This window comes from Cervus canadensis, chromosome 5, assembly GCF_019320065.1.
Source record: "Cervus canadensis isolate Bull #8, Minnesota chromosome 5, ASM1932006v1, whole genome shotgun sequence".
NCBI lineage: Eukaryota > Metazoa > Chordata > Mammalia > Artiodactyla > Cervidae > Cervus > Cervus canadensis.
The window spans coordinates 54887705-54910779 of record NC_057390.1 but is presented as its reverse complement, the minus strand read 5'-3'; the positions used below and the strand labels follow the sequence as shown (position 1 = coordinate 54910779).

The following is a 23075-nucleotide window of genomic DNA, read 5'->3' as shown; positions in this document are numbered from 1 at the left end:
TTTAAGTAAGTTAAAAACTGAAACTTTATTTCATATTATCTTTATTAATTATTCTCACTGTAAAAATAGTACACTTAGAAAAAGCATATTTAAATATAATTCTCCTGAACTGTTTTCAAAACCATACTTACAATTTATGATAACACCTTTTCAGAATGCCAGTTAATACTTTTAAAGTTTTTGAGTAACATATTTATAGCTTTTACAGAGGTACAAAATTCAAATATTAAGTATATTTCAAATTTCAGCTCTTTATGAAAATCAATATGAGTGCAGAGATAAACTACATTTCAGTAACAAGCTACAAGTTTGTCAGTGAACCTTTTCAAACTATTCACATTATTTTCTGATGGCAAAGACATCTCAAAAGAAGTGTGATATGGTCTATGAATACCATCAAACCCCCTTGCTGTCTTACATTCAGCAATCGATGGTAGATTTGCTTTTTATGACAAGATGAATATATTCCAAATGCAGCTGTTATAAAAGTAGCTGACATTATGAATAAGAAATGGGAAGAAGGGCATTTCCATTGAAACTAATTTTAGGGAACCAGACAGGCATCAGTTTTACTCAGAAGAGTGAAGGATTATCTGCAAATGGTGATATAGATTGTGTTAAAACTACCAGTGTCCCTTTACTAGCCACAGCTTTCTAGGCATGCTAGATTAATCTTAAAATTTTGTTCACAGAATCTTGGGAACTTTCTTGATCTCATGATGCTTGAAAACTATATGAGAACAGGTAAAACAATGCCTCAAGCTCCAGTTAGTATAAACTTTGAGAATAGTACACATATATAATATATACCTGTTCACAACATATTATTGTTGAGATACCCTTCATACATCATTCATTATCATTGAACATAAAACTGTAGAAGTCAAAGAATGTGCTTTTAGAAGAGTGCAAGGAAGAGGTTATCACGGCTAGAAATTCCAGATCAAAGGTGCTTTCCCACAAGATGATGTTGATCCTAAAGATTTCCACAAAATATGTTCAAAGCTTTAGAGTAATACACTTGAGAATATTGTAATAAATAAAAGAATATCTCAGCTGGTAAACCAATTATATAACATATAATCATATTTAACTGTTAGAGCTAGCATACAATATCTGAGGTGAAAATATGCACTGGATATACTGTAACAGTTCAGTTCAGTCACTCAGTCATGTCCGACTCTTTGTGACCCCATGAACTGCAGCACGCCAGGCCTCCCTGTCCATCACCAACTCTCGGAGTCCACCCAAACCCATGTCCATTGTGTCGGTGATGCTATCCAACAATCTCATCCTCCATTGTCCCCTTCTCCTCGTGCCCTCAATCTTTCCCAGCATCAGGATCTTTTCAAATGAGGCAGGTCTTCCCATCAGTGGCCAAAGTATTGGAGTTTCAGCTTCAACATCAGTTCCTCCAATGAACACCCAGGACTAATCTTTAGGATGGACGGGTTGGATCTCCTTGCAGTCCAAGGGATTCTCAAGTGTCTTCTCCAACACCACAGTTCAAAAGCATCAATTAATCTGCACTCAGCTTTCTTTATAGTCCAAATCCAACATCCATACATGACTACTGGAAAAACCATAGCCTTGACTAGATGGACCTTTGTTGGCAAAGTAATGTCTCTGCTTTTTTAAATGCTATCTAGGTTGGTCATAACTTTCCTTCCAAAGAGCAAACATCTTTTAATTTCATGGCTGCAATCACCATCTGCAGTGATTTTGGAGCCCCCCAAAATAAAGTCTGACACTGTTTCCACTCTTTCCCCATCTATTTCCCATGAGGTGATGGGACCGGATGCCACGATCTTAGTTTTATGAATATTGAGCTTTAAGCCAACTTTTTCACTCTCCTCTTTCACTTTCATCAAGAAGCTCTTTAGTTCTTCTTCACTTTCTGCCATAAGAGTGGTGTCATCTGCATATCTGACGTTATTGATATTTCTCCCGGCAATCTTGGTTCCAATTTGTGCTTCCTCCAGCCCAGCGTTTCTCATGATGTACCCTGCATATAAGTTAAATAAGCAGGGTGACAATATACAGCCTTGACGTACTCCTTTTCCTATTTGGAACCAGTCTTTTGTTTCATTTCCAGTTCTAACTGTTGCTTCCTGACCTGCATATAGGTTTCTCAAGAGGCAGGCCAGGTGGTGTGGTATTCCCATCTCTTTCAGAATTTTCCATGGTTTATTGTGATCTACACAGTCAACGGCTTTGGTAAAGTCCATAAAGCAGGAATGGATGTTTTTATGGAAATCTTTTGCTTTTTCAATGATCCAGCAGATGTTGGCAATTTGATCTTTGGTTCCTCTGCCTTTTCTAAAACCAGATTGAACATCTGGAAGTTCACGGTTCACATATTGCTGAAGCCTGGCTTGGAGAATTTTAAGCATTACTTTACTAGCCTGTGAGATGAGTGCAATTGTGCGGTAGTTTGAGCATTCTTTGGGATTACCTTTCTTTGGGATTGGAATGAAAACACTTTTTCACTCCTGTGGCAACTGCTGAATTTTCCAACTTTGCTGACATATTGAGTGCAGCACTTTTACAGCATCATCTTTTAGAATTTGAAGTAGCTCAACTGGAATTCCATTGCCTCCACTAGTTTTGTGGAGTGATGCTTCCTAAGGCCCACTTGACTTCACATTCCAGGATGTCTGGCTCTAGGTGAGTGTGACTGATCACACCATTGTGATTATCTGAGTCATGAAGATTTTTTTTGTACAGTTCTTCTGTGTATTCTTGCCACCTCTTCTTAATATCTTCTGTTTCTGCTAGGTCCATACCATTTCTGTCCTTTATTGAGCCCATGTTTGCAAGAAATGTTCCCTTGGTATCTCTAATTTTCTGGAAGAGATCTCTAGTCTTTCCCATTCCATTGTTTCCCTCTATTTCTTTGCATTGATCACTGAAAAAGGCTTTCTTATCTCTCCTTGCTATTCTTTGGAACTCTGCATTCAAATGGGTATATCTTTCTTTTTCTCCTTTGCTTTTCACTTCTCTTCTTTTTACAGCTATTTGTAAGGCCTCCTCAGACAGCCATTTTTCCTTTTTGCATTTCTTTTTCTTGGGGATGGTCTTGCTCCTTGTCTCCTGTACAATGTCATGAACCATCATCCATAGTTCATCAGGCCCTCTGTCTATCAGATCTAGTCCCTTAAACCTATTTTTTACTTCCACTGTATAGTCATAAGGGATTTGTTTTAGGTCATACCTGAAGGGTCTGGTGGTTTTCCCCACTTTCTTCAATTTCAGTCTGAATTTGCCAATAAGGAGTTCATGATCACAGTCTGCTCCCAGTCTTGTTTTTGCTAACTGTATAGAGCTTCTCCATCTTTGGCTGCAAAGGACTTAATCAATCTGATTTCAGTGTTGACCATCTGGTGATTTCCATGTATAGAGTCTTCTCCTGTGTTGTTGCAAGAGGGTGTTTGCTATGACCAGTGCATTGTCTTGGCAGAACTCTACTAGCCTTTTCCCTGCTTCATTCTGTACTCCAAGGCCAAATTTGCCTGTTACTTCAGGTGTTTCCTGACTTCCTACTTTTGCATTCCAGTCCCCTATAATGAAAATGATATACTGTATAGTATAATGGTAAAGAGAGACTTAGTGAACTTGAAGATAGATTAACACAAATTATCCTACCTGAACAAACAGATTAAAAAACAATTGAAAAATTAAAATGTTCAGGGATCCTTATGAGGCATTATGAAAAGACTGACAATATAAATATCTGTCAATTGTGTTAGTAACATATATTACACATATACATACATATTATATATATGTATATATATGCATACATGTATACATGTGTGTGTATATATATACATATATATATGTATATATATATTATGATTGATAGTAAGTCCTAGAAGAAGATAAATTTCCCTGATAGCTCAGTTGGTAAAGAATCCACCTGCAATGCAGGAGACTCTGATTCGATTCCTGAGAAGAGAGACAATAGGTCAATAAAATATTGTATTTAAATAATATCAGGCAAAATGTTCCCAAATTTAGTGAAATATTTAAATTTAAATAACAATAAACAAAAGAACTTTCAATTCCCTAGATAAATTACACTTGGTCATGATATTGTCTGCTTTGAAATTCTGATAATTTAAAATATAGATATCTGTGTTTATGACAGATATTAGTCTATTTTTATTTTCCTGTAATGTCTTTAGTGTGATTATCTGAGAAGTTCTGACCTTGTTAAGGACAGTTGAAAATTGTCCCCTTCTTTTCTGTGTTCATAGTTTTTATAGAATAAGTATTGTTTCCTCTATAAATATTTTGTAAGGTTATGCAGAGTTTTCCATCAAATCTATGACTTTTATTTACTGACATGAATTTAAGTGTAAACTCAATTTCTTTAATATATAGTACTTATGTATCTATTTTTAATGTGAAATATGATACTCTGTCTTTTGCGAATTTTCTATTTTATACAAATTATCAAATTTACAGACACAGAGTTGTTTTTAGTATTCATTAATTCTGTTTACTCTTTTCATGGTAGTGATAGACTCAATTTTATTTTTTAATATTTATGATCTGTGCTTTTTTTTTTTCTTGGTTAATGTGGTTAGAGTTTTATCAATTTCATTAATTATTTTTCAAAGAAGCAGGTTTGGTTAATTAATACTCTGTATTGTGCTTTTAGTTTCTGCTCTTATATTTACTATTCCCTTCCTTATTCTTGCCTTGAGTTTAATTTGCTCCTCTTTTTCCAGTTTCTTAATGTGGGACCTTAGATCAATGAATTGAGACCTGCATGTCTTTGAAACATAAGCCTGAAATGTTATAACTTTTGCAATAATAATGACTTTGCCAAATGAAGATATGTTTTGTCTTCATTTTCAACCAACTCAAAATATATTCTAATTTCTCTTGTGATTTTATTTTTGAACCATGGTGTATTTAGAAGTGTGCTGTTTTAACTTAAAATATTAATATTTGAGATTTCCCATAAATTTATCTGTTATCAATATTTAGTTTAATCTGTTTTAATCTGGGGAAAAACACTTCATATAATTTAATTTTTTCAATTTGCTAAGCTTTGTTTTATGCCTTAGAAAAATGTTCTGTTTGTGAATGTTCCAGGTGAACATATTTTAAAATGCATATTTGGCTGCTGTGGGTGGAGTGTTCTGTACATGTTAAGTGATATATTGTTAGGGTTGTTCAGGGCTTTTATATATATATATAATCTCACTCATTTTTTATGTACTAGTTCTTCTGTTATTCTACTAATTACTGAAAGATAATGTTAAGCAGGAAGTTGGGTATGAGCAAGGAGGGGTGGCCTAGCCAACAAAGATTCAAGCTGATCTCTAAACCCCACCCCAGACATGCCCCAGTGTGGCCCAGAAGAGCTCACAGATATGCTACAAAATAATCATAGAGATGGTTCCAACTCTGACACATGCGCCCTAGATGCACAGTGGATACAAATAACTACAGGGGCTTCTCCAACTTCCATATATGAACCCTTGATGCACAGTTGTGTCCTCAGGTGACCTTAGACAGCAGGGAGCCAATTAAAGGTTCATAAATATTCTATACATGCATACATCTGACTATAACATATTGAATTATGGAAAAGACATGCACAATAGAGCTGTGGTTATGTAACTTGCAGAAAAAGTGAAAGTCACTCAGTCGTGTCCGACTCTTTGCGACCCCATGGATTGTATAGTCCATGGAATTCTCTACTCACTAGAGTGGGTAGCCTTTCCCTTCTCCTGGGGATCTTCCCAGCACAGACATTAAACCCAGGTCTCCCGCATTGCAGGTGAATTCTTTACCAACTCAGCCACAAGGGAATTCCATGATTACTGGAGTGGGTAGCCTATCCCTTCTCCAGCGGATCCTCCCTACCAAGGCATCAAACTGGGATCTCCTGCATTGCAGACTGTCAATCAAAACTCTCAGTGCATGCCCACCTGGATGAACATCTCAAAGCTCTGTCTTGAAAAAACCACATACCTCATCATTCTGACACCAGAGCCACTCTTCGCTTGGTCCACCTCTCTGCTGAGGTGTTCTTTATAATTCTTCCTTCAATAAACCAGGGTCCAGTGCCTCTCTTGGCTTGGCCCACCTCTCCCTTGAGCTGTTTTTCCAGTTGTTTCATCAATAACCTTGTTTTTGCCATGGGTGAGACCTCAGATTCTTCTTTGTATCCTTACTGAGAACAGAGGCCCACAGGGGAGGGTCCTTTTCAATGCTCCTTATATCCACTAATAAGTAACTGCATATATCATGATGGATTTGTCTATTTTGCTTTTCATTCTTTCAGTTTTGCAATTTTGATAATTTTTTTCTTAGTTGCTTTCACTTTTAGTGTTATTTTATATTCATTGGAAATTAATTTCTTTATCCTTGAATAACGATCTTCTGGACCTAGTACTTTTTGTGTTAAAATCTGTTTCTTCCCATATTAATATAAATATTCCAGCTTTTTAAAAAATTAGATTGGTATTTTTCCATCATTTCAGTTTCACTCATATATATCTTTATAATTAAAGTGGATTTCTTATAAATAACATATAGGTGGATTTTTTTTCCAATCTGAAAATCTTTATCTTTTATTGGTGTGTTTAGACAGTATACCTGAATGGAGGCATTGAGGCTCTTGATTCATATTTATCTAACTGCGAGTTGTTTTTCTGTCAGTCGCATCAGTTTTTGTCTTTTGTGTTCTTTTGGATTATTTTTAATTCCTTTTTTCTCCACAGTTGGCTTAATTTTTTTCTCTTTTAAAAATTTTAGGGGCTTCATGTGGTCTGGACATGCTGAGTGGAAGTGACAACGGCCTGAGCGGAAGCCAGAGTATCAGTGCGGAATGGTGCTGAGGAGTCTAATGGAAGTTTGGTGGCCAAAGGCAAGGCTGGAGAAGGGTCTGGCCCAGTGGAACCATGGCAGCAAACCTGCTAGGTCCTTGGTGATAAAAGATGTGGAGACACTTCTATCTCCCTTGTATAGTTGATAGTTTGGGTGGTGAAGAGATGGCTGACAGTGTCAAAAACTTTCTGCAGAGCCTTACCAGGGGAATCAGACTCCATCTGAGGAATTTCTATTAATACCATCTCAAAGCTAGATGCTTGAATTCAGCAAGAGAGAGAGGAACAGTGGAAAAAGAACAAGCAGGATCCTGGCTCAGAGGAGAGTCCAGAGTATAGTAAGGAAGCAGGAGTGTGAACCATGTATTGTCAGTAGAATTTTTCAGTGCTGTACTTGGAATAGTGGCATTGTTCTGGTTCACTCTCCTCTTGTTTTATCAAGTGTTTGTTCCTGTGCTTCAGTCAGTAATGGCCCAAATTACTGGTGGCCTATCAGAACATGGGGACATTTGTTTGCAGTTGGAATTCTTCCTCACATCAAATTTCAGGTTCTTTGGGCGCTACTCCTGTTTGTGTTTAGCAAAGCTGTGAATGCTATTTTGTTTCAGGACGTAACTGAGCTGACATTTGAGGTATCAGAGAGGATGCCTCACCCATTCCCTAGCATCAGCTGAATAATAGCTGATATGCTCTTCAGCCTTGTGCTGCAGGCTCTCTTCCTCCTCCAGAGGATGTTTGTGAGTCTATTTCCCATCCATCTTGCTAGTCAGCTGGGTGACCTCCTGTATATGTCTCTTCTCTACTCACTACACTGCTTTGAATATCATTGATTCAATAAAGGAACCGAAATGCACCAATGATTGTCAAACAGAAATTGGCTTTACTACTTTGGATTCAGTTTGCCCTTGGTTTTCTCACAGCGATGAAGTTCTCTTACACACTCAATGGATGCCTCTGGTCCATCCTCTTTCCTTTATTCATTATCAGCACCCATGAAGCAAAGATCTCTGAAAAGCATATCTTTTCCAATTGCACCTCTTCTCCTTGGTGGTTTTCTTAAGCAACAGAGTCCTCCATAAGATGGTCTACCTGCAGTCTGCCCTCAGTAGCTCCACTTCTGCAGAGAAGTCCCCCTCACCTCACCCATCTCCTGCAAACTGAAGCTGCTGCTGGTCCCTGGAGTCATCTGCCAGCCAGTGGAGATGGGTGGGATCGGAAGGACTCCATGGCAGTTCTTCATCTTGTTCACCTCCCCAACCAGGAAAGGCAGGACCCACTGTGCCAAGGGCCCTGTGCACATTCGCTTCTTTCTGAAGAATGAGGATTTTTGTCTCTGGTGCAGGTAAGGCAGAATCTTCCTGCATGGATTTTAAACACCAGTGAAAAGTGAAAGGACCACAAGTTTTTCTGCAGCTCTTTTCTAGCATCTGCCAGCCCCACACCTGGACTGATTTCAGGACTTCTTCTCCCTGCACCATTTAACCTCTCACTTGTCTTTCCTGCCTTCACCCACCCTTGGATGAACGGATTTTTGTAATTCTAGCCGTTGTATTCTGTGGACCTGTTATTTTTGTCTTCTGTGAAGCACATATATTGGATGTGGGAGGTAAAAGAGACTGCTGCTTCAGATCACTCCCTTTATAGCCATCACTGTCTTGTTTTTCTGTAACTTGGGTTAGATTTTGATTTCTTGCTCCACTGCAAAAAAAGAAAAAGAAAAAAAAAAAATGAGACTGAGGAGATTGCACAGGATTAAAGATCTCACAGTCAGATCTGCTGGGTTTTGAGGAGTGATTTTCCTTCTTTGCCTCGAAAGAGAAAAAGACTTCCCCCCCCCCACCCCCAGTTGTACATTTAAAGATCCTCCAACTGTAAAAGTGAAGAGTGAAGTGTTAGTCTCTCAGTTGTGTCTAACTCTTCACAACCCCACGGACTGTGGCCCACCAGGATCCTCTGTCCATGGAATTTTCCAGCCTAGAATACTGGAGTGAGTAGCCATTTCCTTCTTCAGGGGATCTTCCTGACCCAGGGATTGAACCTAGGTCTCCTGCATTGCAGGTGGATTCTTTGCTGCAAATATAAGCAAATGTAATTTTAATTACATTTCCAAAATCTTTTTTGTTGTTGTTCAGTCATTAAATTGTGTCTGACTCTTTGCAACTCCATGGACTGCAGAACACCAGGCTTCCCTGTCCTTTACTATCTCCCTGAGTTTGCTCAGACTCATGTCAATTGAGTTGGTGATGCCAGCCAACCATCTCATCTTCTGTCAGCCCTCCCTCCTGCCTTCTATATTTCCCAGCATCAGAGTTTTTCCCCAGTGAGTCAGGTGGCTGAAGTACTGGAGCTTCAGATTTAGCATCAGTCTTCCAATGAATATTCAGGATTGATTTCCTTTAGGATGGACTGGTTTGATCTCCTTGCAGCCCAAGGGACTCTCAAGAGTGTTCTTCTGCACCACAGCTTGAAATCATCAGTTCTACAGCACTCAGCCTTCTTTATGTGCAACTCTCACATCCATACCTGACTACTGAAAAATCATAGCTTTGCCTATGTGAACATTTGTCTGCAAAGTGATGCCTCGGTTTTTTACCATGCTGCCTAGTTTTGTCATAGATTTTCTTCCAAGGAGCAAGCATCTTTTAACTTTATGGCTGCAGTCACCATCCACAGTGATTTTGGAACACAAGGAAATAAAATCTGTCACTGTGTCCACTTTCCCCCAAAAAAAATTTGCCATGAAGTAATGAGACCAGATGCCATGATCTTCATTTTTTGAATGTTGAGTTTTAAGTCAGTTTTTTCACTCTTCTCTTTTATTCTCATCAAGAGGCTTTTTAGTTCATCTTCACTTTCTGCCATTAGAGTGATATCATCTGTGTATCTGAGATTTGTTATATTTCTGCCACCAATATTGATTCCAGCTTGTGATTCATCCATCTTGGCATTTTGCATGATGTACTCCGCATATAAGTTAAATAAGCAGTGTGACAGTATACAGCCTTGACTTACTCCTTTCCCAATTTTTGCCAAGTAAAGTAACATAATTAAGGGAGTAAAATTCATATTTACAAATCTTTCTCACATTCAAGGAGTGAGAATTACACAAGATTTGTCAACTAGTGTACAGAAATATGAAGTTTTCTTAGAATTCATTCTGTAGAGAATCTCACTATTACATAATCTTATTTCTGTCTTCCTATCATTTCAGTTTTTTTTTTTCTTTTCCTATTTTATACTTTTTTCTCAACTGAGAAAACTCCCTGCAGAGAGTAAATAGTCATTGCTTTTTATATTTACTCCAGGGCAGAAAATTCCTATGTATTACTAATCTCTTAAAGTAATCATCATCTCCTAAGTTTCTCAATAACAATGACACTGGGTAGGTAATTCCCCAGGATGATTTATCTAGTATCCAGATCCTAAATACATCATCTCAACAATGACCTTAGACAAATATCTTTTATTAGTTTCTTTGGGGTATTGTAATTGAGTACCACAAACTAGGTAGCTTAAACAACAAAAGTCTGTCACATAGTCCTAGAGACTAGGATCTCAAAATCAAAATGTCAGCAGTGTTTTTTGCTCTCAGAGAGCTGCGAGGGAAAAACCTATTCCATGCCTCTTCTTTACTTTGTGGTAGCCTTAGGCATTCCTTTCCTTATAGATGATATTTCCCCTGTGTATTCATGTTATTTTCCTTCTCTGTATGCCTCTGTATCCGAAATCACACTTTTCATAAGGAAACCAGTCATAAAGGATTAAGGCCCACTAAGGCAATGGCACCCCACTCAAGTACTCTTGCCTGGAAAATCCCATGGACGGAGGAGCCTGGTAGGCTGCAGTCCATGGGGTTGCAAAGAGTCGGACATAACTGAGCGACTTCACTTTCACTTTTCACTTTTATGCATTGGAGAAGGAAATGGCAACCCACCCCAGTGTTCTTGTCTGGAGAATCCCAGGGATGGGGTCGCACAGAGTCAGACACGACTGAAGTGACTTAGCAGCAGTAGCATACTGATCTAATCCAGAGTTAATTACTGCTATAAAGACCCTACCTCTAGATAAGCCAAAGCAAAAACAATACCCAGTTATGGATGTGACTGGTGATTGATAGAGGCAAGGTCCGATGCTGTAAAGAGCAATATTGCATAGGAACCTGGAATGTTAGGTCCAAGAATCAAGGCAAATTCGAAGTGGTCAAACAGGAGATGGCAAGAGTGAATGTTGACATTCTCAGGAATCAGCAAACTAAAATGGACTAGAATGGGTGAATTTGACTCAGATGACCATTATATCTACTACTGTGGGCAGGAATCCCTTAGAAGAAATGGAGTAGCCATCATGGTCAACAAAAGAGTCCGAAATGCAGTACTTGGATGCAATCTCAAAAATGACAGAATGATCTCTGTTCATTTCCAAGGCAAACCATTCAATATCACGGTAGTCCAAGCCTATGCCCCAACCAGTAACGCTGAAGAAGCTGAAGTTGAACGGCTCTATGAAGACCTACAAGACCTTTTAGAACTAACACCCAAAAAAGATGTCCTTTTCATTATAGGGGGCTGGAATGCAAAAGTAGGAAGTCAAGAAACACCTGGAGTAACAGGCAAATTTGGCCTTGGAGTATGGAATGAAGCAGGGCAAAGGCTAATAGAGCTTTGCCAAGAGAACGCACTGGTCATAGCAAACACCCTCTTCCAACAACACAAGAGAAGACTCTACATTTGGACATCACCAGATGGTCAACACTGAAATCAGATTGATTATATTCTTTGCAGCCAAAGATGGAGAAGCTCTATACAGTCAGCAAAAACAAGACCAGGAGCTGACTGTGACTCAGATCATGAACTCCTTATTGCCAAATTCAGACTTAAACTGAAGAAAGTAGGGAAAACCACTAGACCGTTCAGGTATGACCTAAATCAAATTCCTTATGACTATACAGTGGAAGTGAGAGTTAGATTTAAGGGACTAGATCTGATAGACAGAGTGCCTGATGAACTATGGGTGGAGGTTCATGACATTGTACAGGAGACAGGGATCAAGACCATCCCCGTGGAAAAGATGCAAAAAGGAAAAATGGGTGTCTGAGGAGGCCTTACAAATAGGTGTGAAAAGAAGAGAAGTGAAAAGCAAAGGAGAAAAGGAAAGATATACCCATTTGAATGCAGATTTCCAAAGAATAGCCAGGAGAGATAAGAAAGCCTTCCTCAGCAGTCAATGCAAAGAAATAGAGGAAGACAACAGAATGGGAAAGACTAGAGATCTCTTCCAGAAAATTAGAGATATCAAGGGAACATTTCAGGCAAAGATGGGTTCGATAAAGAACAGAAATGGTATGGAACGAACAGAAGCAGAAGATATTAAGAAGAGGTGGCAAGAATACACAAAAGAACTGTACAAAAAAGATCTTCACGACCCAGATAATCAAAATGGTGTGATCACTCACCTAGAGCCAGACATCCTGGAATGTGAAGTCAAGTGAGCCTTAGAAAGCATCACTACGAACAAAGCTAGTGGAGGCAATGGAATTCCAGTTGAGTTATTTCAAATCCTGAAAGATGACACTGTGAAAGTGCTGCACTCAATATGCCAGCAAATTTGGAAAATTCAGCAGTGGCCACAAGTCAGTTTTCATTCCAATCTCTAAGAAAGGCAATCCCAAAGAATGCTCAAACTACCACAAAATTGCACTCATCTCACACGCTAGTAAAGAAATGCTCAAAATTCTCCAAGCCAGGCTTCAGCAATACGTGAACCGAGAACTTCCAGATGTACAAGCTGGTTTTAGAAAAGGCAGAGGAACCAGAGATCAAATTGCCAATATCTGCTGGATCATCAAAAAAGCAAGAGAGTTCCAGAAAAAACATCTATTTCTGCTTTATTGACTACACCAAAGCCTTCAACTGTGTGGATCACAATAAACTGTGGAAAATTCAGAAGGAGATGGGAATACCAGACCACCTGACCTGCCTCTTGAGAAACCGGTATGCAGGTCAGGAAGCAACAGTTAGAACTGGCCATGGAACAACAGAGTGGTTCCAAACAGGAAAAGGAGTATGTCAAGGCAGTATATTGTCACCCTGCTTATTTAACTTATATGCAGAGTACATCATGAGAAACACTGGGCTGGAGGAAACACAAGCTGGAATCAAGATTGCCAGGAGAAATATCAATAACGTCAGATATGCAGATGACACCACCCTTATGGCAGAGAGTGAATAGGAACTAATAAGTCTCTTGATGAAAGTCAAAGAGGAGAGTGAAAAGTTGGCTTAAAAGTTAACATTTCAAAAAACTAAGATCATGGCATCTGGTCCCATCACCTCATGAAAAATAGATGGGGAGACAGTGCAAACAGTGTTAGACTTTGTTTTTTTGGGCTCCAAAATCACTGCGGATGGTGACTGCAGCCATGAAATTAAAAGACGCTTACTCCTTGGAAGGAAAGTTATGACCAACCTAGGTAGCATATGAAAAACAGAGACATTACTTTGCCAACAAAGGTCCATCTGGTCAAGGCTATGGTTTTTCCAGTGGTCATGTATGAATGTGAGAGTTGGACTGTGAAGAAAGCTGAGTGCCAAAAAATTGATGCTTTTGAACTGTGGTGTTGGAGAAGACTCTTGAGAGTCCCTTGGACTACAAGGAGATCCAACCAGTCCATCCTAAAGGAGATCAGTCCTGGGTTTTCATTGGACGGACTGATGTTGAAGCTGAAACTCCAGTACTTTGGCCACCTCATGTGAAGAGTTGACTCATTTTAAAAGACCCTGATGCTGGGAGGGATTGGGGGCAGGAGGAGAAGGGGACAACAGAGGATGAGATGGTTGGATGGCATCACCAACTCGATGGGCATGAGTTTGAGTAAACTCTGGGAGTTGGTGATGGACAGGGAGGCCTGGCGTGCTGTGATTCATGGGGTGGCAAATAGCTGAACATGACTGAGTGACTGAACTGAACTGAACTGAGCTAAATAAGATGAAATTCTGAGATACCTGGAATTAAAATCACAACTTTTTTTTTTTCCAGTGCAAGACATAATTCAACCCATAAATACATCTCTTCATGGTTTTTTTGGAGAATTTTCTACTTATGTGAAAATAAATAAAATGAGGAAAACCTAGCTAGTCGTAAAATGCAAAAATGGTATCATAACATAAAATTCAACTTACAAAACATGCATTAATATTAATGTTCACAGTTTGGTCTCTCTCTCTCTCTCTCTCTCTTGTTCCATAGTGCAAAGAATCCTCAACTGGTATTGGTGAAACAGAAAAATAAAATAAAATCAAGACATAACAAAAAATTTCATGTTGTTTAGCAACATCAACTTGATTTTAAATATTATAGCATACAAAGGAGAACAAAATTTTCACTGTCATGTTAAGTATTTACATTCCAACATCTATGATAAAACCAGTTTTAATAGATACATACAAACATTCAAATATATTTGACTCTCAAATGTTAAAATTTGAAGAAAATGTTAAGCTTTTAATTGTTCTGAATAGACAGTTTCTTTATATAACAAAGGCACTAGTTTCTTAAATAGACTTTGTAAGTACTGATACACCAAACTTTAGTAGATTCACAACAATATTCTTACTTCTCAGGAAATAATATTCTTTACCTGATAAGATCTGACCCTTTCTCAGATAAGGAAAACTTTCCATTCATATGATTTAAGTTGAAAACTTCTGAAGAATTTAGTCTAATTTATTTCTAGTCTGAGTCTTATACCTAGAGTGTTTTTCAGCTCTTAGGCTCATATTGCTACAAATGTCCTGTTGTTACTTTACCCTGTGGGAAGATGTTCCTCTCAAAGCATTGATAACTAACCTTCTTATCTAACACAGTAAAAGGAAAATCACAAAAAGAAACATGCAAAATTTATTTCTCATCATTTTATCCCCAGAAATATATATAATATTCTTGTTCCATTCTGACTAGGTGGTTTCATTCAGAGACAACTTTGAGTTGAAGTTGAGTTAATAAGCTTAATTGATTTCTTTAGCTCATTACCCCTGAATGTAGATTTTCTACATTCAAGGAGTATGAAAAATAGTTGAAAAAGAGAAAGAAGGCAGGAAGAAAGGAAGATGAAGGGAGGAAAAGTATGAATCCCAGCCTTCCTACCAAAAATAATCAGTGCATGACACCTCCTTATCTGCCTGTTCTTCTCTGAGATTACCATTTCAGCCTCCCCACCCTTTTTTTCAGTAGAATTCATATTATCAAATAAAATTTATTAAAATAAAAATATATTTTCCCATTACCCAAAAAGTTGCAGAAATGTGCATTTTTTTCATTGTGCATTTTTGGCAAGTGAATCATTTAGGCAATTGCCTAACTTTACTTGGATTCTCTAACCCAAATGAAAGGATAACAAGCATCTGAAGGTGTGTCTATCCTACACCTGATGTTGGGAATGATTGATGACATCACCAACTCAATGGACTTGAGTTTGAGCAAGCTCTGGGAGATAGTGAAGGACAGGGAAACATGGCATGCTACAATTCATGGGGTCACAAAGAGTTGGACTTAACAGAAAAACTGAACAACAGCAAGAATGGGAAGATTTGGTTTCACTCTTCACTGGTAGTTCCAAATGAAATTTGCACTATGAGTCATAAGATCTAGAATCCCTAGCAACTGCCTAAGGGAAATCAAATATTCAACTTGAAAACATACTGGAACTAATGTTTAATAAGAAAATATTTGACCAATGAGGGACAAAAGATGAAAGTTCTTAGCAGATAAATGCATTTCCCTTTTTTTCTCCAGAAAAAGTGAAGCAATGATTAAGAGGTAACACATGGCCTGTTTGAAGATGACCCATTTGATCTATGTAATAGTAATAGAGGCATTGTTGTCTTTATTCTATAAATAAAGAAACTTAATTAGTTCAGGCTGTTATAACAAAAATGTCATAGAATGAGTGGCTTAAACAGCAAAAATGTATTCCCCACAAATCTTGAGGCTGGGAAATCCAAGGTGGAGGAACCAGCAGACCCAGTGTCTGGTGAGAGCTCAGGTCCTGGGTCATAGATGAGAGTCTTCTTGCCAAGTTCTCAAATAGCTAGGGAGGGGATAGAGACCTCTCTGGAATCTCTTTTCTAAGACCACTAATCCCAATCATCTTTTTTTTTTTCTGGGTGTTAGTTCTAAAAGGTCTTGTAGGTCTTCAAAGAACCGTTCAACTTCAGCTTCTTCAGTGTTACTGGTCAGGGCATAGACTTGGATTACCATGATATTGAATGGTTTGCCTTGGAAATGAACAGAGATCATTCTGTCATTTTTGAGATTGCGTCCAAGTACTGCATTTAGGACTCTTTTGTTGACTATGTTGGCTACTCCATTTCTTTTAAAGGATTCCTGCCCTCAGTAGTAGAAACAATGGTCATCTGAGTTAAATTCACCCATTCCAGTCCATTTTAGTTCGCTGATTCCTAGAATGTCGACATTCACTCTTACCATCTCCTGTTTGACCACTTCGAATTTGCCTTGATTCATGAACCTAACATTCCAGGTTCCTATGCAGTATTGCTCTTTACAGTATCCGACCTTGCTTCTATCACCAGTCACATCCACAACTGTGTGTTGTTTTAGCTTTGGCTCCATCCCTTCATTCTTTCTGGAGTTATTTCTCCACTGATCTCCAGCATATAGGGCACCTACCGATCTGGGAGCTCATCTTTCAGTGTCCTATCTTTTTGCCTTTTCATACTGTTCATGGGGCTCTCAAGGCAAGAATACTGAAGTGGTTTGCCATTCCCTTCTCCAGTGGACCACATTCTGTCAGACCTCTCCACCAGGACCCGTCCATCTTGGGTGGCCCCTCACGGCATGGCTTAGTTTCATTGAGTGAGACAAGGCTGTGATCCATGTGGTCAGATTGGCTAGTTTTCTGTAATTACAGTTTCAGTGTGTCTGCCCTCTGATGCCCTATCTCAGCACCTACTGTCTTACCTGGGTTTCTCTTACCTTGGACGTGGGGTGTCTCTTCACTGCTGCTCCAGCAAAGCAGAGTCACCCCCCTGACCTTGGACATGGGGTAGCTCCTCTTGGCAACTCCTGAGCCGCACGGCCACTACTCCTGCACCGCACAGCCGCTGCCTCTGCCCCAAAGAAAGGCAATCCCAAAGAATGCTCAAACTACCACACGATTGCACTCATCTCACATGCTAGTAAAGTAATGCTCAAAATTCTCCAAGCCAGCCTTCAGTAGTACGTGACCCGTGAACTTCCAGATGTTCAAGCTGGTTTTAGAAAAGGCACAGTAACCAGAGATCAAATTGCCAACATCCACTGGATCATCGAAAAAGCAAGAGAAAAACATCTATTTCTGCTTTATTAACTATGTCAGAACCTTTGACTGTGTGGATCACAATGAACTTTGGAAAATTCTGAAAGAGATGGGAATACGAGAGCACCTGACCTGCCTCTTGAGAAACCTGTATGCAGGTCAGGAAGCAACAGTTAGAACCGGACATGGAACAACAGACTGGTTCCAAATAGGGAAAGGAGAACGTCAAGGCTGCATATTGAAACCCTGCTTATTTAACTTATATGCAGAGTACATCATGAGAAACACTGGGCTGGAAGAAGCACAAGCTGGAATCAAGATTTCCAGGAGAAATCTCAATAATCTCAGATATACTGATGATGACACCCTTAGGCAGAAATCAAAGAACTAAAGAGCCTCTTGATAAAAGTGAAAGAGGAGAGTGCAAAAGTTGGCTTAAAGCTCAACATTCAGAAAACCAAGATCATGGCATCTGGTCCCATCACTTCATGGCAAATAGATGGGGAAACTGGAAACAGTGGCTGACTTTATTTTTCTGGGCTCCAAAATCACTGTAGATGGTGATTGCAGCCATGAAATTAAAAGACGCTTGCTTCTTGGAAGGAAAGTTATGACCAACCTAGACAGCATATTAAAAAGGAGAAACATTACTTTGTTAACAAAGGTCCGTCTAGTCAAGGCTATAGTTTTTTCCAGTGGTCATGTATGGATGTGAGAGTTGGACTATAAAGAAAGCTGAGTGCTGAAGAATTGATGCTTTTGAACTGTGGTGTTGAAGAAGGCTCTTGAGAGTCCCTTGGACTGCAAGGAGATCCAGCCAGTCCATCCTAAAAGAGATCAGTCCTGGGTGTTCATTGGAAGAACTGATGCTGAAGCTGAAACTCTAATACTTCGGCCACCTGGTGCGGAGAGCTGACTCATGTGAAAAGACCCTGGTGCTGAGAAAAATTGAGGGCAGGAGGAGAAGGGGACGACAGAGATGAGATGGTTGGATGGCATCACCAACTCAATGGACATGAGTTTATGTAGACTCTGGGAGTTGGTGACGGACAGGGAGGCCTGGCATCCTGCGTTTCATGGGGTCGCAAAGAGTCAGACACGATTGAGCAACTGAACTGAACTGAATCCCAATCAAGAGGGCTCTATCCTGATGACCCAGTTAACTCTCAAAGACCCCCACTTCATAAAACCTTAGCATTGGGAGTGAAAGTTTTACCTTTATTTATTTTGAAGAAGATGTAAACATCCAGTCTATACCAGAAACAGACACAGGAAGAATTTGAATTACAGGTGGGACAAATTCAAGGTGTAGAGTTAAGTCTCTGGAATTCTACCTTGATGTTCTTTCCTTTACACTATGGAGCTTCTGAAGAGAGATGAGCAAAATAGTTTAAGCAAAAAACCCCAAATCTACTTGTGAGCCTTAACAATCCTATTTATCATGTAATCATAATTACGTTGACTAGAAAGTTGTCAAACTCCACTCAACTTCATTCAGGTGCAGGCACAATGTTTTCCTGCCCCATGAGTTGAGAGGTGAGTGAGCCGTCCATGTATACCCTTCTCTTTTAGTGATGTACTGTCAGGTTCTGTTCCTTTCTGACACATTGAAAATGAAGATTGAAATAAATGGGGTACAATCACTCCAGAAGAAAAGCAATATCCCTGCTGTTTCTCCCCCTATGTATAATTCCTTTCAAGGAACAGGTATAGCTTCTCCAGGATGAGTAGAAATGCACCCTACAATACAGGTTTTAAAAGGAGCTTTGCGTCAGCAAGATTCCATAATTAATTAATTGAATTGGGTAATTTACTCTTCTTAACAGAATATCCTATAATCAACCCACATTTTTTCTAGCCCCAGCTGTGATTTAACTAGCAATTCTGATTAATAATTACTCTGAATTCACTCAAATATTCACTGTCAGATGTTGTCTGCCCATATTCTTATGATCAATTCTGACTTAACTATGTTATTCTGTTTTAAATTCAATTTCACTGTTATGCTTGGAGAATTTTCTTCTAGTACAACACCCATGATTTTATTTCAGATATATTCAGCTTTACAGAGCAAGTGTCCTCTAGAGTTCACTTGATTATCTGCTAAATCATAGCCCTTTATGATACTGTTGATCTTCTGATTTATTGGCTGTGCATTGCTATTTGAAATAAAATAATGTGCATACAGATATGTCATGAATACATGTCCACACTCTTAACAAATTATCAATATTAATTGAATGCCTATTATGTGCTCAGCACAGCACTCATTATGAGCTACAAAAAGCACTTCAAAGGACATAAAAAGGCTGAATTATCAAAATAAATACTTGAAACAACAGCAAAAGTAAATAACTTTTATTTATGTGATAGTTAAGTGATATGGTGATAGCATTACATTTTACCCCTGTATCAAACATTAGCAGACATTGTTCCTTTGTCATTACCTTATAAACACACTAGGAATGTATTAATCTACAAAGTCATAGTAGCATTGGAGTACAATGTCTGCTTTTTGAGAAATAACCTTTCAACTTTTGTAATTATTATTTTTGAGAGTATATGATAAACAATCAGTGCAAATAGTTCTACAAAAGCTTCCTTTAAGAGCAGCATTCTTTATGATCTCAAGCCCCCAATTTTGCTAGGTCACACAAACATAATTTATATTTAAATTTGGATGCATTTTGGGAGCAAAAGTTCTCTAATATGAATATGGATTTTTATCATGGAAACAATGTCATGGTGGTGGTGGTAGTTTAGTCACTAAGTCATGTCCAACTCTTTGCACCCCATGAACTCTAGCTCGCCGGGCTCCTCTGTCCATGAGGTTCTCCAGGCAAGAATACTGGAGTGGGTGGCCATTTCCTCTTCCAGAGATCTTCTCGACCCAGAGGTCGAACACTTGACAGGCAGATTCTTTACCACTGAGCCACTGGGTAAGCTCAAACCAATGTCATATGATTTCTAAGTACAATGAACTTCATGGAAATGGTGATGATGATGACAATGATGGATGGTGATCTTACTTTTTACTTTTTTTCTTTAGACATTATTCAAAGCCAGGCCACTTCTGTGGGCTTCACTTGGTCTGTTTTGCTTGGTTGATTGGCTGATTTGTTTTCTAAATGATTATGATGGCTTATAGTACTAATTTTTCAAAAATTTCCAGAAAATGTGCCTGTCACAATATATGCTGGGGAATTAACTACATATGGATTCCTGTTGGAGTCAATTCAAATGTTTCCCAAGAATTCCTTTAGTTTTGGCTGCAAATACTACCAGTTAGTTTTTGGTGTTTATGTTCTTGAACCGTGGGGTGCCCACATGTTAAATCAGCATTATTATGGGCATTTCTGTGAGAGTGTTTTTAGATGAAGTTAACTTTAAAAATTACTTTGCCAACAAAGGTCCATCTGGTCAAGGCTATGGTTTTTCCAGTGGTCATGTATGAATGTGAGAGTTGGACTGTGAAGAAAGCTGAGCACCAAAAAATTGATGCTTTTGAACTGTGGTGTTGGAGAAGACTCTTGAGAGTCCCTTGTACTACAGGGAGATCCAACCAGTCCATCCTGAAGGAGATAGGTCCTGGGTGTTCATTGGAAGGACTGATGTTGAAGCTGAAACTCCAGTCCTTTGGCCACCTCATGCGAAGAGATGACTCATTGGAAAAGACCCTGATGCTGGGAGGGATTGGGGGTAGGAGGAGAAGGGGATAACAGAGGATGAGATGGCTGGATGGCATCACTGACTCAATGGGCATGAGTTTGAGTGAACTCTGGGAGTTTGTGATGGACAGGGAGGCCTGGCGTGCTGCGATTCATGGGGTCGCAAAGAGTCGGACACAACTGAGTGACTGAACTAACTAACTAACTAACTTTAAAAATCAGTGAATTGATTCAAACAGACAGCCCTCCCTAATGTAGATGGTCCTCATTCAATCAGCTGAAGGCTCAAATAGAACAAAAAGGCAGACTCTCCCCAAAGTAAGAGAGAATTCCTGCCTGATTGCCTTCAAACTGGAACATCATTTTCCCCCCACCTTCTGACTTTAAACACTGGCTTTTCCTGGGTCTTGGGACTGAAACAGCACTAACAGCATCAGCTGTTCAGGTGTTTCCAGCTTACCTGCTTATCCTGTAGATCTTAAAACTTATCAGCCTTCATAATCACGTAAGCTAATTCTTTATTATAAATCAACATCTCTCTCTCTCCTGTTTCTGTTCTATTTGTCTGGAAAATTCTGACTAGTACTTATTATTTGGCTCAACTCTGAAGGACATTACAGTAGTGTTTTCAAAAATACATAATAACTAAATTCATCAAATGTTATATGACAATAGTATTTTTTTCTCATTTGTCATTTAAAGCATATGAGTCTGCTTGACATTATATAATTATTTTATAATTGGTACTAGAGATCAAATTCCAGTTCACATCCTTTGCATAAATAAGGTACAAATATATATAGAATGTGTTGATTTCCCCATGCTTTTACCTAGTTGTATTACAGAGAGAACTTTCAAATGTGTTAAACTTTAGGAGGGTATATTTATTTTAAAGCTCTTTGTAAAGTATCAGAATTGTTTTTGAAAAGTTATTAATTTCTCTCAGTTTCTATGTAACACAAGTATATTTAATTAAAAATGCATTTTCCCACAAGTAAACCATTTACTTTTAAGATACCTAGAGTACAATAAAAATATTTTTGTATCCCTCAAATAAGAATGCACAGCCATATGCCATAGGATCACAGTACAACTTTCATCAGCAATCACATCTCTCAGTCTTTAAATGTCAAATTAAATTGGCATTTAAGAAAATTGCTTCAGGATATATGTCACATATCTTTTAAATACTAGTTGGTATTTTTAGCCATTATTTCATTACCATGAAATTGAGTACTACTGTCCAATTAGACATTAATTACCAGTCTAAATATGGCTAATGTTCTAACCAGGATGTCACTAGGCATTTTAATTTTACTAAATTAAATGCAATGAAATTTAACTTTGCAGATTTCACAATTCAAATACACCTTTAATTATAAAGGTGTATGTGAATGGAAGAGAACAAATGTTCTCTAACCTTAAAATTCTGGTGAAATTAAACATGATATTTAGTGGAATCACCCCAGGAGCTCAGAGGGGTGATGGCCCATTAGGTACCCTGCAGGAAATCTCCCACTCATCACTCTAAAACCTCCCCATGTTCAACAGAGCCACTGCTTCAACAACTTCAGCAGCAAAGAGTACTAAATTTTGCAAATGTCTTTCTTTTATTAAGCAAAGTATCCCCACTGTAATGTTAGTCTTTTATTTCTGCCTTTTGGAGCAGAGTAGAATGGATTTATTACTCTTCAAATATTTGATGATGACTACTCTATTTTCCCCCTGTCTTATGGGTTAACTAGATATATGGCAGTACACCAACATCATTTTTGTTGCTCTCTTAGCAATCAGCATCCTTCTTAAAATGGGGGCCTCTGATATGGGAATGGTGTCACTCCAAAGTCCTTTCAATTCACATCCTTCTTTAACATAATAAACCATATCCTCTAAACATCTATCAGAAATACCTCTAAAGGCAAAGCAAGAGATGTCTTTGACATATTTTTATTTCATAATATCATTTTAAGAATTCTAATTGTTTTAAGGCCCTTTAACTTGTGAGCAACAGAAATGATATGTATAGTCAAAGCTATGGTTTTTCCAGTTATCATGGACAGATGTCAGAATTGGACCATAAAGAAGGCCAATCACTGCAGAATTGATGCTTTCAAATTGTGATGCTGGAGAAGATGCTTGAGAGTCCCTTATACTGCAAGGAGATCAAACCAGTCAATCCTAAAAGAAATCAATCCTGACTATTCATTGGAAGGACTGTTGTTAAAGCTGAAGCTCTAGTCCTTGGCC

General features: G+C 38.6%; 1 pseudogene; it reads left to right on the top strand.

Annotated features, from left to right (window-relative positions):
• The first annotated feature begins 7013 nt into the window (after positions 1–7013).
• LOC122441314 lies at positions 7014–7908 on the top strand (annotated as a pseudogene).
• Positions 7909–23075: the final 15167 nt, after the last annotated feature.